Source organism: Rhinoderma darwinii, chromosome 2 (genome assembly GCF_050947455.1).
Source record: "Rhinoderma darwinii isolate aRhiDar2 chromosome 2, aRhiDar2.hap1, whole genome shotgun sequence".
NCBI lineage: Eukaryota > Metazoa > Chordata > Amphibia > Anura > Rhinodermatidae > Rhinoderma > Rhinoderma darwinii.
The window spans coordinates 315,017,975-315,034,669 of record NC_134688.1 but is presented as its reverse complement, the minus strand read 5'-3'; the positions used below and the strand labels follow the sequence as shown (position 1 = coordinate 315,034,669).

Below are 16,695 nucleotides of genomic sequence, written 5' to 3'. Positions count from 1 at the left end.
GTTATGACTTATTTTAGATTAATGCTAATGACTGACTATCTTAATGCCCGACTGGACGTGTTTTTACTTTTTGATCAAGTGGGCAATGTGGAGAAAAGTGTATGACGCTGACCAATACAGCCATTGCCTCGCTCCTGAGAAGTGTGCGCGTGGTCAGCATGATGTGATGCGACCAGCGCTGCACTAATGAGCAGCAATACTGAAGACAGAACATAACGCTACACTACAAAACACCCCCATGTTCTGTCTTCAGTGCCTGTGCCACCGCTCATTAGTACAGCGCCGGCCGCATCACCTCAAACGGACCGCGCGCGCACTTATTGTCAGGAGCGGGACATGGGCTGTCCACAGCCGCAGCCCCGCTCTAACGGCAGAGATCAGAGAACCTCTGCCGCTATTCTCCTGAATGATGCGATCAAAGAGGACCGTAGCATTCAGGGGAGATGCCCTTTGGATCGCGTCACATGGAATTCTTGTGATGCGATCGAGGGCCATACTATATATGAGCAGACAGCCCAGGATCCATTGTAGGACCCCAGGGCTGTCTGACCATATTTCCTGTTAGGGCATACTTCGATATGTCCTAACAACTGCCTGTGTACTATGAGTACCCAGGTTAATATACTGGCATATAGATACATGCCAGCACATTAAAGTTTAAAAATAAAAAAGTAGCGTTAAATAAAAAAAATAAAAAAACACTGACACATTAGAATAAAAATTAAAATAAGTCTCGATACATAAAATACACATATTCTGTATCGTTGCGACCGTAATAACACATTTATAGCGTCATTCAGGATTACGCCGTTATAAAATAAAAACTTTTTTCACTTATTAATGTGAGGCACAAGGTGTTCTGAATATTGAACAGTATACTGAATATTAACCCCATCATGTACCTCACACTAACCCAATGTTGCCCATTATGACTGAGGAACATGATGGGGTTAATTACTATTAACGTGAGGCACGTGGAGGTTCAAAATTCATCACACCAGGCGCCTCACATCAGAAAACAAAATAACTTTTTTTTATTATTATTATTGTTGCCAAAAGTATCGTTTTGGTATCGAGTATCGCAATACTGCACGAAGTATCGGTATCGAAGTCCAAACTCTGGTATTGTGATATCCCTACTAAGGGGTTAATAAGCCAGTAATGGATCCACTTTAAAAAGAACCCATCACCTGCCCAAAAAAGTGCAGCTGACATCAGTTAAGGGGGTTTTACACTGGGCGATTATGGTACAGACGAGCATTCAAATAAGGCTCGTTGCCGATAATCGCCCTGTGTAAAAAGGTCAACGTTCAGGAGATGAATGAGCAAACGCTGATTTGATTTTCATTTCTTGCTGCTTTCGCCACCAATAGATCTGCCATTTTTTTGGTCTCTTGGAAAGCTACATTTGAGGATATCGCCATCTTAACTACTTATGAACGTCATTGTTGGTTGCATACCTTTTTTAGTATGATTTCTAGATTATATTCGGTATTGGTCTCTCCTCTATAATTACCATATATGACAAAATGTGAAATGGAGATTGGCAGGTAATTGGACCTTCGACAAATACAGAACATTGCGTCTTTAACGTGTAAGTTATCTCTTAATACATACCTCTTGTGGATGCAAGTTATAAAAAGGTGCTTATAAGGAGATAGTCTGGACAGAAACCTATACCTCCTCAGATGTACCCAACTGCTGATTCTGGTTGCTTTAGACAATGTGGTAGTGCAGGCATGCCGTTTCATATATGGTGGGAATGCCCTATCGTACAAATCTGGAAGTAAATATACACCCTAATTTCTTCTTACTCTCTACTGACCCAGTTGATACCCTATTATATGAACCTCTACCCCTATTAGCCAAGAACTCTCGCAAACTCATCCAATATATATTTTTTGCTGCGAAGGTTGCTATCGATAGATTGTGTCATACACAAACGATATCTATGAATCTTGTCAAAAGGTAAACTCATGAATTATGGATAATTAATGTTTATTGTCGTTTTTATCGCACGAAACCCAAAAAACAATGGAGTAATCGAAGTTTTTCACCCTGCAAAGAATTAGATTTTCGGTTTCCCAGTACATTATATGGTACTTTAACCCCTTAGTGACCAGCCCATTTTAGGCCCTAATGACCAAGCTATTTTATTCGTTTTTCTATAGTCGCATTCAAAGAGCTATAACTTTTTTATTTTTTCGTCTACATAGCTGTATGAGGACTTGTTTTTTGCGGGATCAGTTGTACTTTTTAATAGCACCATTTTTGGGTAAATTTTTTTATTAACATTTATGAACTTTTTTTGGGGGGGATTATAAAAAAAACAAAAAACTGAAATTCCGCTATTGTTCTATGCGTTTTTAAATTGATGCCGTTCACTATGCGACGTAAATAACATGTTACCTTTATTCTATGGGTCGGTACGATTACAGCGATACCACATATGTAGAGGTTTTTTATGGTTTACGACTTTTGCACAATAAAAACACTTTTGAACTAAAATTATTTGTATTTGCATCGTCGCTTTCCAAGAGCTTTCCAATGTAGTGATTTTTTGGGTTTATTTTCCGCGGGACGAGACATAGTTTTGATTGGTACTGTATTGGGGTGCATGGGACTTATTGATTCATTTTTATTATGACTTTTTCGGGGGGCAATGGAAAAAAATTGCAATTTCGCCATTGTTTTTTGCGTTTTTTTTTTACGGTGTTCACCTTGCGGTTTAAATTACATATTAACTTTATTAATGGAGTCATTACAGTCGCGGCGATACCATATATGTGTACTTTTAATTTTTTTACACTTTTATGGAAAAAATTGATTTCTTTTTTTGCTGTAACTTTTATTATTAATCTTTATTTCACATTTATTATTTATTTCACTAGTCCCACTAGGGGACTTTACTGTGCGATCTTCAGATCGCTGATATAATGAAGTATAATGATATATACGAAGTATACCAGAGCATTATTGCCTGTCAGTGTAAATCTGACAGGCAATCTGTTAGGACGTGCCTCCGGCGCGTCCTAACAGGCATATGTCCAAGGCAGACCTGGGGGCTTTTATCAAGCAAAATGTAGGTATAGGGAGAGAGGAGGAAAGGTAGAGCATGGTGGACAATGTCGCCTTCAATTTTTTATTGATACCGACTAGTGTAGTAGGAGAAGGATTATACTGTGCAATGTCCCCTTTATTGCCACATTGTGTGGTATTTTGATTAAATTATTGCACAGTGTGATTACAGCTTTAAACAAATTCCACTGGGTAGGAAGCTTGTTGGCCTTACTACTCAGGTGGAAACAAACGAGGTGGTGCTGCAAGGGTTATTTTTGTATCTGTAAGATACCTTGCATATGCACACTACAGGAGGTTGTGTTCAAACTCTATGAGCAACTGCCTGATCATTGACTACCTTTTAAGCGTTGCCGCTCCAAACTTTTTGTGAGTAGCAGCGCAAAAGGATTACAATTTTTGTGTCAATGAACAGTTAATTAGTCTTCAGATTGTGTTGTATTTGTTCTGTTACCAGCGTTGCTGTTCCATTCCTGGCTCAAGCAGCGGCTCGGCCAGCAATGCGGACAGAAAGCAATTTCTCTCAGTGAGCAGCTAGCTGGTCACAGAGTGCGTTTTGTGTTCTCAGCGTTGCCGCTGCGGTTCTTAATTATGCGGCAATGCAGAGAGACAAACTGCCTGTTGTGTTTTATTTAGTGTTCTCAGCGTTGCCGCTGCGATACACAATTCGGCGGCAATACAGAGACAGCAGCGTACGCTGTGTTTAGGCAAACAGTCAGACTGCCTGTTAGCAGTGAAAACTACTGGTTCGTGCAGTTGTAAGGATTGCTGGCTGTTTCAGAGTATTGGCTGTGAGTGCCGCGACGTCATGGGCACTACGCAACACACTGGTCAAGTGTCGCCACTACGTCCGTTCCCTCCAGCTGTCTGGAGCGGACTTGAATTCGGCAGGATTAGTTAATTATTATTCATGGCTCCAATCATGCCCTGTGTAATCTGTAATCTTTCCCTACTGTCAGGGTCGGTATGTCCCGGCGTACGTTTCACTGAACTGAGTCAGCCCCCGGCTGCCATGACACCCCATTGGAGACCCGCGATTGCATTCGCGGGCCGCCGATGGGTGACAGAGGGTGCGCACTCCCTCTGTAAACAAAAGTTAAATGCCGCGGTCGATATTGACGGCAGCATTTAACGGGTTAAACGCCCGCGATCGAAGTAAACTTTGATCGCGGGCGTTGGAGCAGGAGCTCAGCTGTCATCAGACAGCTGAGCCCCGGCTCCAGCCTGCACGCGAGACCCATGCAGGACTTGGACTAGGCTCACGTGAAAAGGCGTCAGCCTAGCCTAAGGCCCCTTAGTAACCAACGTAAAAAGGCGTATTGGTGGTCACTAAGGGGTTAAATTGTGTCAATAGAAACTACAACTCTTTCCGCAAAAAATAAGCCCTCACACCGCTCTATTGATGGAAAAATTATAAAAGTTATGGCATTTGGAAGGCAGGGAGTGAAAAACTAAAATGGAAAAGCAAGAAAGGATCAGTCATGCAAAGGTTAATTCATTTCTATTTAAAAAAAAACAATTACCACCACATGTGGGGTATTGTCATATTTGGGAGAGAATGCGTTCCAAATTTTGGGCGGCTTTTTCTCCTTTATCCCTTGTGAAAATAAAAAAATTCAACATTTAATTGAAAAATAAAAACGTTATTTTCGCTGCCTAATTCCACTAAATTCTGCAAAAAACCTTTGTTGTCTAAATGATCACTATACCACTAGAAAAATTCCTTGAGGGGTGTGGTTTCCCAAATGGGGTCACTTTTGGGGTGTTTTCACAGCAGTTTAGTACCACATATGGGGTATTTCTGTTATCGGGAGAAGATGCTTTACAAATGTTGGGGTGCATTTTCTTTTCTTTTTTTGGTAAATATTACAAAAATTTTTTTTTTCCCGAAAAAACATAGAAAGTAGATTTTCATTTTCACAGACTAACTCCAATAAATATAGCAAAATACCTGTGGGGTCAAAATACCAACTATACCCCTAGATAAATTCCTTGAGGGGTGTAGTTTCCAAAATGGGGTCACTTTTGGAGAGTTTCCACTGTTTTGGCACCACAAGACCTCTTCAAACCGGACAGTGCCTAAAATATAATTTTAAAAAAGCAGTCCCCAAAATCCTCTAGGTACTCCTTTGCTTCAGAGGCCGGTGTTTCGGTCCATTAGGACACTAGGGCCACATGTGGGATATTTCTAAAAACTGCAGAACCTAGGCAATACTCATTGCGTTTCTCTAGTAAAACCTTCTGTGTTACAAAAAATTTTTTTTATTACAAATTGATTACGGCAAAAAAAAACTAAAAAAAAAAAAAAAAAACACCACATTTCTACATTTCCCCTCTACTTTGCTTTATTTCCTATGAAACGCCTAAAGAATTAAGAAACTTTCTGAATGCGGTTTTGAACACTTTGAGGGGTGCAGTTTTTAAAATGGAGTGATTTATTGGGGGATTCTAATATAGAAGGCCCTCCAAACCCCTTCAGAACTGAACTGGTACCTGTAAAAATTTTCTTTAAATGTGAGAAATTGTGACTAAATCGGCTGTGCCACAAGGCCAAAACAGGCTGCGCCCTGAAGGGGTTAAAGTGTACCTAACTTTTGAAAATAAGCGATCATGTGTGCATGTGAGGAACATTACTATTTCTTCCCATTATATGACAGGTATTCTGCATCGGTTTTCTTGTGTAGTATTTCCCTCTGAAGGAGCTTCCTCAAATAAAAAAAATTCTGAGCAGGTGGGTGGAGCGATCGTGTTTTCTATCCACTGCACACATACAGAAGGAGTTCCTTATCACATACTAGCAGAGTTACCCAGTTTCGCACGGAGCTATTTGTTTGTTGTATGCTTGTGGTTAAAAACTTTGTTTCCTACGGATATGAAGTCAACATATCCAATAAAGTAAATATTTTTCGACAAAATACATACATTTTTATTCTAAGTTTTTATTTAATTATACAGAAAATATTAAATTATTAAACAGTTCAACAATTTAGATAATTGGGTAATATTAGTAATGAAATGGCACGAAACATTCGGATTTCTTTGAAATCTAAGACAGCACTCATGGGTAGACTACATTGGCTGTCTTGTCCTCCAATGCATGTATTTAAAGGTTTCTGCCTGATCCAGCTCTAAAGTAGGGATGTCATGATACCAGAATTTGGACTTCGATACCGATACTTTGTGTAGTATTGCGATTTAGTTACCAAAACGACACTTTGCCAACAGTAATAATAAAAATAAAAAATAAAGTTCTTCCATTTTCTAATGTGAGGCACTAGGTGTGATGAATTTTGAATGTGCCTCACATTAATAGTAATTAACCCCATCATGTTTCTGAGTCATAATGGGCACCATTGGGTTAATGTGTAAGGTACATAATGGGGTGAATTACTATTAATGTGAGGCACATGGAGGTTAAATTCATCACACCTCATGCCTCTCAATAAGGCCTCATGTACACGAACGTAGATTTGTCCTCCCGTAAATACGGGTCCTTGGTCACACATATTCGACCCGTATTGCACCAGTATTTACGGACCCGTATCCGTAAATGCGGGTCCGGTGTCACCAGTATTCCACCCGTATTTACAGGCACGTTTTCTCTGCAAAATTGCACTGCAGTAATCTGCAGCCCTTCTCCCTATCAGTGCAGGATAGAGAAGGGACAGCCCTTTCCGCAGAAAAAGTACTTACCTGGCCGTTGTCTTGGTGACGCGTCCCTCTCTTGACATCCAGTCCGACCTCCCTGGATGACGCGGCAAACCATGCAGCGGTAACATGGGCTGAAACGTCATCACGGGAGGCCGGACTGGAAGAAGCCGGGCGTTCTAGGTAAGTATGAACTTCTATTCTTTTTTTACAGATCGATCTATATTGTGATCGTTAGTCACTGTCCAGGGTGCTGAAAGAGTTACTGCCGATCAGTTAACTCTTTCAGCACACTGGACAGTGACTATCCCCTGACGACGCCTAGCAACGCTCCCGTAATTACGGGTGCACACACGTAGTCGCCCGTAATTACGGCAGCTCCATAGACTTCTATGGTCCTGCCCATGCCGTTATTACGGCCCGAAATAGGACATGTTCTATATTTTTTGAACAAAACGGAACCTTCCCGTAAGCATAGGGCGAGGCACCCGTGGCCAATAGAAGTCTATGGGCCCGTAATTACGGGAGTTTTTACGGTCGTGTGCATGGGGCCTAAGTGAAAGAAAGCAGTTTTTGTGAAATTTTTTTTTTACAGCGTACACATTGTAAATGACGCACAAAAAGTGTGCACGTTATTACGGCCGTGCCAATACCAAATATGTGTATATTTTATGTATTGAGACTTAGGCTGGGTTCACACGAGCACATTAACGTCCGTAATGGACGGACATATTCCGGCCGGAAGTCCCGGACCGAACTCAGTGCAGGGAGCCGGGCTCCTAGCATCGTAGTTATGTATGACGCTAGGAGTCCCTGCCTCTCCGTGGAACTACTGTCCCGTACTGAAAACATGATTACAGTACGGGACAGTTGTCCTGCAGAGAGGCAGGGACTCCTAGAATCGTACATAACTATGATGCTAGGAGCCCGCCTCCCTGCACGGAGTTCGGTCCGGGACTTCCGGCCGAAATACGTCCGTCCATTACGGACGTTAATGTGCTCGTGTGAACCCAGCCTTATTTTAATATTTATTGTAAAAAAGGTGTATGTGTATTTTTTTTTAAATTTAATATTACTTTAGGTTTTTTACTTTATTTTAAAGGCAGTTGTTAGGGCATACTTGGGCATGTCCTAACAGGAAATATGGTGAGACAGCCCTGGGGTCCTTCAATGGACCCTGGGCTGTCTGGCCATATATGGTATGTCCCTCAATCGGAGATCCAAGGGGCATCCCCCTTCTCATTTTCCCCTGAATTTTGATCGCAGCATTCAGGGGAATAGCGGCAGAGATGAGATTTCTCTGATCTCTGCCGTTATAGAGCGAGGCTGCGGCTATTGCCCCGCTCCTGACAATGAGTGCGTGCGCGGTCAGCCTGAGGTGATGCGGCCGGCGCTGCACTAATGAGCGGCCGTTCAGTCACTGAAGACAGAACATGAGGCTGTTTTGCAGTCCGCCCGCCATGTTCTGTCTTCAGTGCCGCCGCTCATTAGTGCAGCGCTGGCCGCATCGCATTATCCTGACGGCGCGCACTTGTCAGGACTCCGAAGCGGGGCGATGGCTGTATTACACAGCCGCAGACCTGCACTCATACATTCACGTCATGTGTTACTATACTTCGCTGTGCAGCCGCACAGCTTAGTATCGAAATACATGAAATAACAGTATAGAACCGTTTGGGGGGTGCACGGTATCGAAACAGCATCGAAGTTTCGATGCATCGCTAGTTGTCCGCGAAAGAAACATGGTTGTTCCAAGTTGACACCAGCAATTTTCAGGGACTGGCCTTGTGCCTTGTTAATGGTCATCGCAAAAGAAACTTTGACCGGAACTGTAGTCTCTTAAAATGCAATGGTGAATGCTTATTATCGTGGATTAGAGGGCTCAGAGAAATAAAGACATCTTCATTTTGAGGACAGCCAGTAAGTATTGTAGCCTCAATCACATGAGGAATGCATTGTTTGACATAAAGTCAGGTTCCATTGCGAAGACGCGGTACATCTAAATTTCTTAACTGTATAAATCGGAGCTCCAACCTCCAGTTCCTTGCGATATGGCAGCATTCCAGTAGACTTTAAGTAATTCAATAACTCACTGTATTCCACACTATCCTCAACATGGATAGTGGTGTCAACAGCAGTATATGAAAATTTGTCCTGGTATCTCAAAACGTAAGCATTGATCGCACACACAGTGTCCCTGGGAGCCAAAAATGCGCTTTTGCAGGGCCAAGGATAGTAAACACCCCCCCCCCCCCTTGTGCAAATATCTGAGCAATGCTGGGAAATACTGAGCAATGCTGGGAAATACGTTCTTTAAAGGGAATGTGTGTCGGTTTTTTTTTTAGTGTCGTTACTTATTTCTATTATATTTTTTTTACGTTTTTTGCTGTATTTTTTTTTTTTCTTCCATATGGTGGAAAGTATTAAAAATCAAATAATAATTTTACATGTTTTCCTATGTTGGCCACCAGGGGAAGCACTTCCCAGAATTACAGCAAGGTGAATAAGGCAAAGCAACCCGACTCACAGCTGCTGTAAATGTGGGAGGGAATCTCACCCCCCCCCCTCCCACAAGCCAGGAAAAGGTGTCTTCAAATTGCTAAGCAGTGTCCGGCAGCCATTTTTGGTGTGAATCTGCAGCTGGCAGAAGTTCTAGGACACACCAAAAGGCTAAGGGTATGTTCACACGCTTACTAAACAAAGGGAAAACAGCTCATGATTTTCAGCCATTTTTTAACGGCCGTTTGGAGCTGTTTGTCTATAAAGTCAATGAAAAACGGCTCCAAAAACGTCCCAAGAAGGGATGTGCACTTCATTATGGTGGGCGTCTTTTTACATGCCGGTTTTGGAAAACGACCACGTAAAAAACGCCCTGTCGGAACAGAACGCCGTATTTCACATTGAAACCAATGGGCAGATGCTTGTAGGCGTTCTGCTTCTGATTTTTCAGCTGTAAACATTGTGTGTGGCCTTACCCTTAGGGCTTATTCAGACGAACGGGATATACGTCCGTGCAACGCGCGTGATTTTCCCGCGCGTTGCACGGACCTATATTAGTCTATTGGGCTGTGCAGACAGTTGCGTGATTTTTACGCAGAGTTAGTCCGCAGCGTAAAAGTCACATGTCCTTTCTTCGAGCGTTTTTCGTGCATCACGCACCCATTGAAGTCAATGGGTGCGTGAAAACCACGCATGTCGCACGGAAGCACTTCCGTGGGACGCGCGTGATTCGCGCAACAGCAGTGAAAAGGATGAATGAAAACAGAAAAGCACCACGTGCTTTTCGGTTTACAAACATCCAAACGGAGTGTCAATGATGGCAGCTGCGCAAAAATCCCGCAGCCGCGCATCATACGCGGCTGACACACGGAGCTGTTAAGTGCCTTTGCGCAAGCAAAACGCCGCGTTTTTTACGTGCGCAAAAAGCACACGCTCGTGTGAATCCAGCCTTGGGTGTGTGTGTGTGTGTGTGTGTGTGTGTGTGTGTGTGTGTGTGTGTGTGTGTGTGTGTGTGTGTGTGTGTGTGTGTGTGTGTGTGTGGAGGGGGGGGGGGTGCTCGCCGCTGATTCTTCAAAACAGCTGATAAGCGGCTATGAAGTATCAGCGGCACCCGTGCACACTCCGCTCTGCCACACACACACACACACGGGAAAAGTCTTAAAGGGGCGCCTCAGGTCACGTGTGGCATTACAGTTCTGTCCTATTCACTTCAATGGAGGTGAACTGCAATACCAGACACAACCTGAGGACAGGTGCGGCGCTGTCTCTCCAATCCGGACACCCCTTCTGTCCTGAGATGACCCGACGGGGGAGGCGGTGTCAGAGCCACCCACCGCCATCGCTGCAGACAGAACCATACAACTACAGCATGAGGGCAGGGCTTGTCCTGAGTGCACTGTCTCTTGTTATAGACCGATTTATAGTCACATGAACCCCATCTGATGAACCGGTAACCTAGGTCCAATCACATGACAGAGGGGGATCACCAAAAACCCTGTGCACCCTCAGCCCGTCCATCCAGCCCTTTCCTGGTTATATCTGCTTCTGGGAAAGCTGGGTGACCACCATTACCCCTCCTACTGGAGTGTTTGGGGATGTGACTAATTAACCTCTCAGTCTCCGCACAACTAGAGAGATTTACCGTTCAGGGCTTTCCCTGTACAGTTGCATCATGTGTCCTTCATACAGGGGGGGGGGGGCGGCCCAACGGGGGTCACGAGAGCGGTGGTCTGTGAGAGAGAGGGGGACAGACAAAGAAACACACGTCTTACCTGGGGTGCAGCTGGTCTTCATGATGGCGCCTGCTATCTCCCTGCAAACAGCTGCTCTGCTGTGTGACTCTGACCTGCGACTCTGACCTCTGTGCAGTACAGAGCCAGAGAGCAGAATCAATGGAACGGCTCCCGTTCATTGTGCCCTATGCACTGTAGCTGCAATATTCCATCTCAGTATGTGTCGTTAATCGACACATACAGAGATGAAAAACAAAATGGCAGCCCCCATAGTGAAGTAAAAGTTAGAAAAAAGAAAAAAGTAAAACACAAACAAATAAAATGTATTTTAATAACATACTAAAAGCAATATTATATATATATATATATATATATATATATATATATATATATAAAAATAATTCGCAACACCCGTCCCTTAAGTCAGCAGGTGATGGAATAATGGGACAGAATTTTGCAGAAGAAAGCAGAAATATGTCATGCAACGCAATATATGAAGAGGAAAAAGGGGAAGCCAAAGATAAAAGGGTAGTTCAGAACAGTTTCTTTATAATTACATAATATTGAGGAATAGTATTGACTATGGTAAATGGAAAGATACTTTACTTGAATAAAGATCTAAGACAAATATATCAAAGAAACGCCAAGCACGTATAAACCTACAATTGGCAAGATGACAGAATTTCTTAGTTGTTGGCATAAGAGGACAAAATGAACATCTCTCACAAGACTGGGAACCCTTGATTGGAGATTGAAGCGAGATTTTGCTACCTAGAGAAATGGCTATGAACCAAGAATTCCCAAAGGTTTTTTCCCCTCCAATATGTAATGCTCGGAGTGGCGGATACATGATCACACAAATCAGGGTCAGGTCAATAACTTAGTAAATCTTATGTGCTAATATTAACAAGCTGAGAAGGACATAATATGTTACAATACATTTAAAAAGAAGGTGTCACGAAATGATAATTTTTTTTTTATATACTATGGCTTTTAGTATGTCATTAAAATAAATTTTATTTATTTTTCTTTTACGTCTCTATGGGGGCTGCCATTTTTTTTTCATCTCTGTATGTGTCGATTAACGACACATACAGAGATGGAATACGGCACATACATCCCCATAAGAGAATGGGAACGGGAGTCGTTCCATTCACTATAGCGTACGCCGTCTGTGTGGGAACGGAGCATGCGCCGCTCCCACACAGACCAAAACGAAGGTCTTCGGCAGCGCGACATCCAGCGCCATTTTCACGTTGACCGGAAGCCGCTGGTGGGGAAGGTAAGAGGACGACCTCCAGTTGCGGCTTCCGGCCATATGGACAGACGCAAGGACTAGGAGCGGTGGCAGGAGCAGGTAAGTTATGTTTGTGTATGTACGTGTTATACTGTGTGATTACCACTGTATCTAATCCTCCTACACTGTGCATTTGCTCAAAAAATGGCGGCACACAGTGTAGGAGGTTTGAACATTCAACCCCCTCCTTTCTCCTGGCACTAGCCAGGATAAAGGAGGGGGGATTGTGTGATGACACTAGACCGAGTGTTTTTTATCCAATTTTGCAGCATAAAGCAATGAGGTTGCTTTACCACATGCCAATGCTGCAATTTTGGGAATTGCTCCCTCTAGTGACCAGCACATGGAAATGTTATAAATTAGAATCTAATTTATAATATTTCCTGACTTGTGAAAAAATTAAAACAATGTGTAAAAAAAATAAAAAAAATTCTAGCGACACATTCCCTTTAATGTCTGTGGAGGACTTTGTCGATTTTATACTTTGACTATAAAGAAGGTCCCTTCTATTAGTCGCCCTGGCATAGGCCCTTTTGTAGACTTTTCTTAGGATAGCCTTGGGCTAGGAATTTTTTGTATAGCACGTCGACTCCTGCAGGTCTTAAAGGGGTTTTCCCATGAGGGACATTTATGGCATATCCACAGGATGTGTCATATAGATGCAGGTCCTACCTCTAGGATCCGCATCCATGTCTAGAACAGGGTCCCCCTAAACCCCGTTCTAACTTTTGTGCTCACGCTGCCTCCCGGCCACTTCCTGATTACATGGTCAGGAGTTACAGAAACCGCGTAACTCTGAGCTACGCCGATCCCGTAACTCCCATAGTAGTAAATGCAGATACAGAGGCATGCGAGCTACACGGAATCCGTAACTACTATTCAATTCTATGGAAGTTACGGAAACAGCGTAACTCAGCGAGTTACGCCGTTTCCCTGACTCTCTACCTTGTCCCGAACATGTAATCAAGAAGTGGCCGGGAGTCGGCGTGAGCACAAAAATATAGGGATTTATAATATAGGGGTTTAGGGGACCCTGTTCTAGAGATAGATGCGGGTCCAGACTGCAGAAAAATGCCAGACTGTGGTTTTTTCTCTGCCTGGCGTTACAGACAGCAGAAAAAAAAAAACACCCATTTTTGCGGACTGTCCGTAAATTTACGGACGGTTGGCAGCCCTGAGTACAAGCAAGTTGTCCTACCTTGAGAGGGGAAGTCTCGGACTCGGGTGACCTTTTAACCTTGACCACCGGGATCCACGTGATTTTCTATTCTCATGGAAGATTGTTTCTCCTCGTCCTGCTGCACTCCCCTCCCACTTCCTTGACCATATAAGAGGAGGCGTAGGAAGCCAGGATCCAAGTCACCGGTATGGGTGGACGCTGCCATTGCACGGCGTGACGTCACACGTGATCCAACACACGCCGGAGCTGCTGGAAGGAGATCACCTCCCCCCTCTTCAGCAAGGAGAACGCAGTCCTGTGATGCCAGAGAGGGGGGAAGGGAGCAGAGCTGGGGTACCCGGGAGGAACTGGAGTTGGCACATGAGATCCAACTTTACCAAAGACGCAGGATCAGCAAGACGGGAGGCAGCAAAACCAGACTCTAAGGGCATGTTCACACAGGCTATTTTTTGGCCCCGAAAAACACCCCCAAACATCTGCCCATTGATTTCAATGAGTAAAACGGCGTTCCGTTCACAGGCAGCGTTTTTCACGTGGCTGTTTTTAAGAACGGCCGCGTAAAAAAAAAAGCCTCGTAAAAAAGTGCATGTCACATCTTGAGCCGTTCTTGGAGCGGTTTGTAATTGACAATAGAAAAACAGCTCCAAAAACATCCGTAAAAAACACTTGTTGATTTTTGTTAAGCATGTGAACATTACCCTTACAAGTAAGAAATCCCTTCTTATCCCCATTGAAAGCGCTACCAAGAACGGCAGCAATTCTGTTGCATGCCCTAATAGGGACAAGAAAATTGAGGATTGGGAGGTGGATGTGGGCTATTTAACCTCTTGTTGTTTCCAGTCCCTATTAGGCTGGGTTCACACGACCTATTTTCAGACGTAAACGAGGCGTATTATGCCTCGTTTTACGTCTGAAAATAGGGCTACAATACGTCGGCAAACATCTGTGCAGGCAACCTGTCATTTACGCGTCGTCGTTTGACAGCTGTCAAACGACGACGTGTAAAAATACAGCCTCGTCAAAAGTGCAGGACACTTCTTTCAGACGTAATTTGAGCCGTTCTTCATTGAACTCAATGAAGTACAGCTCAAAATGTACAGCTGTCAGAGAAGCCTCGCAAAATGCGAGGAGGAGCGTTTACGTCTGAAACGAGGCAGCTGTTTTCTCCTGAAAACAGTCTGTCTTTTCAGACGTAAAAGCCTGCTACCGTGTGCACATACCCTTAGAGGCAGTGCTCCAACCTCCTGTGGTAGTCATGGAGGGTAAGTTAAGAAATAATAAAAGTAAATACACATTTTCCCATTTCCCAGACGAGTGGAGGAGATCCTTCTGTTCTTCCGGACTGTGCAGTATGTGGCGATAAATAAAAAAAATGACAGCGCTGGAATCAAAAAAGCTCCAGGAATAATGGGAGGTACGTTATTTATAAAAAATAAAAAAAAAATCCTGTGCTACTATATGGTCAACACAGGTAACAACGGTTTAGAATGCGACTTTTAATTAGATATTGCACATCGTAGCAGTACATGTATTGTAGATTTCAAGAGCGCCTAAAAAAAGGTAACGTTTAAAAAAAAAATTGTCAAATATGTCCTACCAGAGACATGATCAGCCCCCCCCCCCCCCCCACCCTTCACCACATACCGACTGAAAGGTCTTAAGTTAGGACAAATAAGGCTTCCGGATTAATCTACTGCAGCGTCCGACATAACGTACAATAGGAGATAGAGGGAACCCTCTGAAGGATTCAGCCTATATAGGCTGTGGAATCGCTGTGTGAGACGTTGGGCATGCTTCCTGTGTTACGGGAGGTGAAGCTCCAACAAGTAGGTCACGCAATACTGTCCCCAAACGCTGCATAAGCGTTCCGCACGGCGAAACCACCTTGATGCAGGAAGCACGCGTTAAAGTAGCACAAGCTTGGCCAGGGTATCCAACTAAGACGGTGAAACATTGCCACGGCAGAGGAGGGAGAAACACAAAACTAGAGTAAAACTCAAGAAACTTATGTCTCCACTGTCCGGCTACCTCCTCAACCCTAAATGTCAGATAGGTGCAGATCCCTGAGTTGAGACCCACATCTCTAGAACGAGCCTCCCGGACGTCTCCCCTGTCACTAGTCTTTAACCAGTTACAAGGTGGCCGGGAGTACAGAAACAGCCGAGCTTGCTGTGCCAAGCGGTTTCTGTAACTACCATTCACTTTAAAAGGGAGTTATGAAAACAGCGTAGCTCAGCTGTTTCCATACTCCTGGCCCAGTGACAGAAGGTAGGACGAGGGTCTGGAAGCCTCGTTCAAGAGATACGTACGAATCCCAGAACTGGGACTCGGAATTAATCGCACAATTTATGGCTTTTTCTAAGGATATTCCATAAATGTTCAAGATGGTAATACCCATTTAACCCTATTGAGATGCTGTGGAATGACCTGAAGAGGGCTGTGCCCACAAGGCATATCCCGTACTAAACAATCAGCTGCTCGTCCAAGAGAAAGCTCCTTACTTGCAGCTGCCTTCCACTCGCTGCCAGTAAGGAGCTTTTTCATTGGCCATACTGCGCAGGCTACATGCAAGTATAGCGCTGTGGCACTCTTCTCCCTCTTCTGTATAGCCTACAGTGTCACAATTAGAATTACACAGATTGTTAAAAGCGTGAACATGCCTGTACAAGCGTCAATAACGACCGTGCAGGAGTTATTGTGATCCTGGTTGCCAGTCAGAAAAACATGCCTTGCTTACAGGGTGGAGATCACTTATCTATAGGTAACCATATGCACAGCTGTGCAAACATATAGAGGAGGTACCGCCCTTTCATCACAGGTTGTGGCTACGGTAGGCTATGTACATGAATAGGCACTAAGTACCCTAATTGCAATATAAATAAATTCCAAACAACGAGGTAGAATGACTGCGATGAAGATTGAAATTAGCTGTATGATAAAAAAGCATCAGTAACCTAGAGTTATTTTAAAAAAACATGTAAAAAGCAGCGTTTCAAGCAACTTTTCTTTAGTACATGCATTCTTTCTGCCATTTGAAGTTCTATAGAGAAGCCTATGGAAAAAAATGCCATACCCAGAGCATGGCACATTTGGACCCCAAAAATACTACAAAAATGGCAAAAAACAAAATGCTTTATACAGCATATACACTAAGAGTTTCCACATACCACCATTCAGTGGACGAATACTCATGACACACTTCTATAGACAGAGACGTGTGTGTTCTCTCATATGTCCCTCCTGCCTGAACCGGATGTTGA

The 16,695-nt window shown here is 43.6% G+C and overlaps 1 protein-coding gene across 2 annotated transcripts in view; it reads right to left on the bottom strand.

Annotated features, from left to right (window-relative positions):
- CEPT1 (choline/ethanolamine phosphotransferase 1) overlaps positions 1-16,695 on the bottom strand; it is a 198,338-nt gene that overhangs the window by 166,320 nt on the left and 15,323 nt on the right. The window contains exon 1 of one of the 2 annotated variants that reach the window (XM_075853545.1): positions 10,998-11,085. The exons of the other annotated variant lie outside the window; for it this stretch is intronic. The gene's annotated coding sequence lies outside the window, so the exon portion shown is untranslated. Of the gene's footprint in view, positions 1-10,997; positions 11,086-16,695 lie in introns of those variants that run through there. 2 annotated transcript variants of the gene reach the window in all.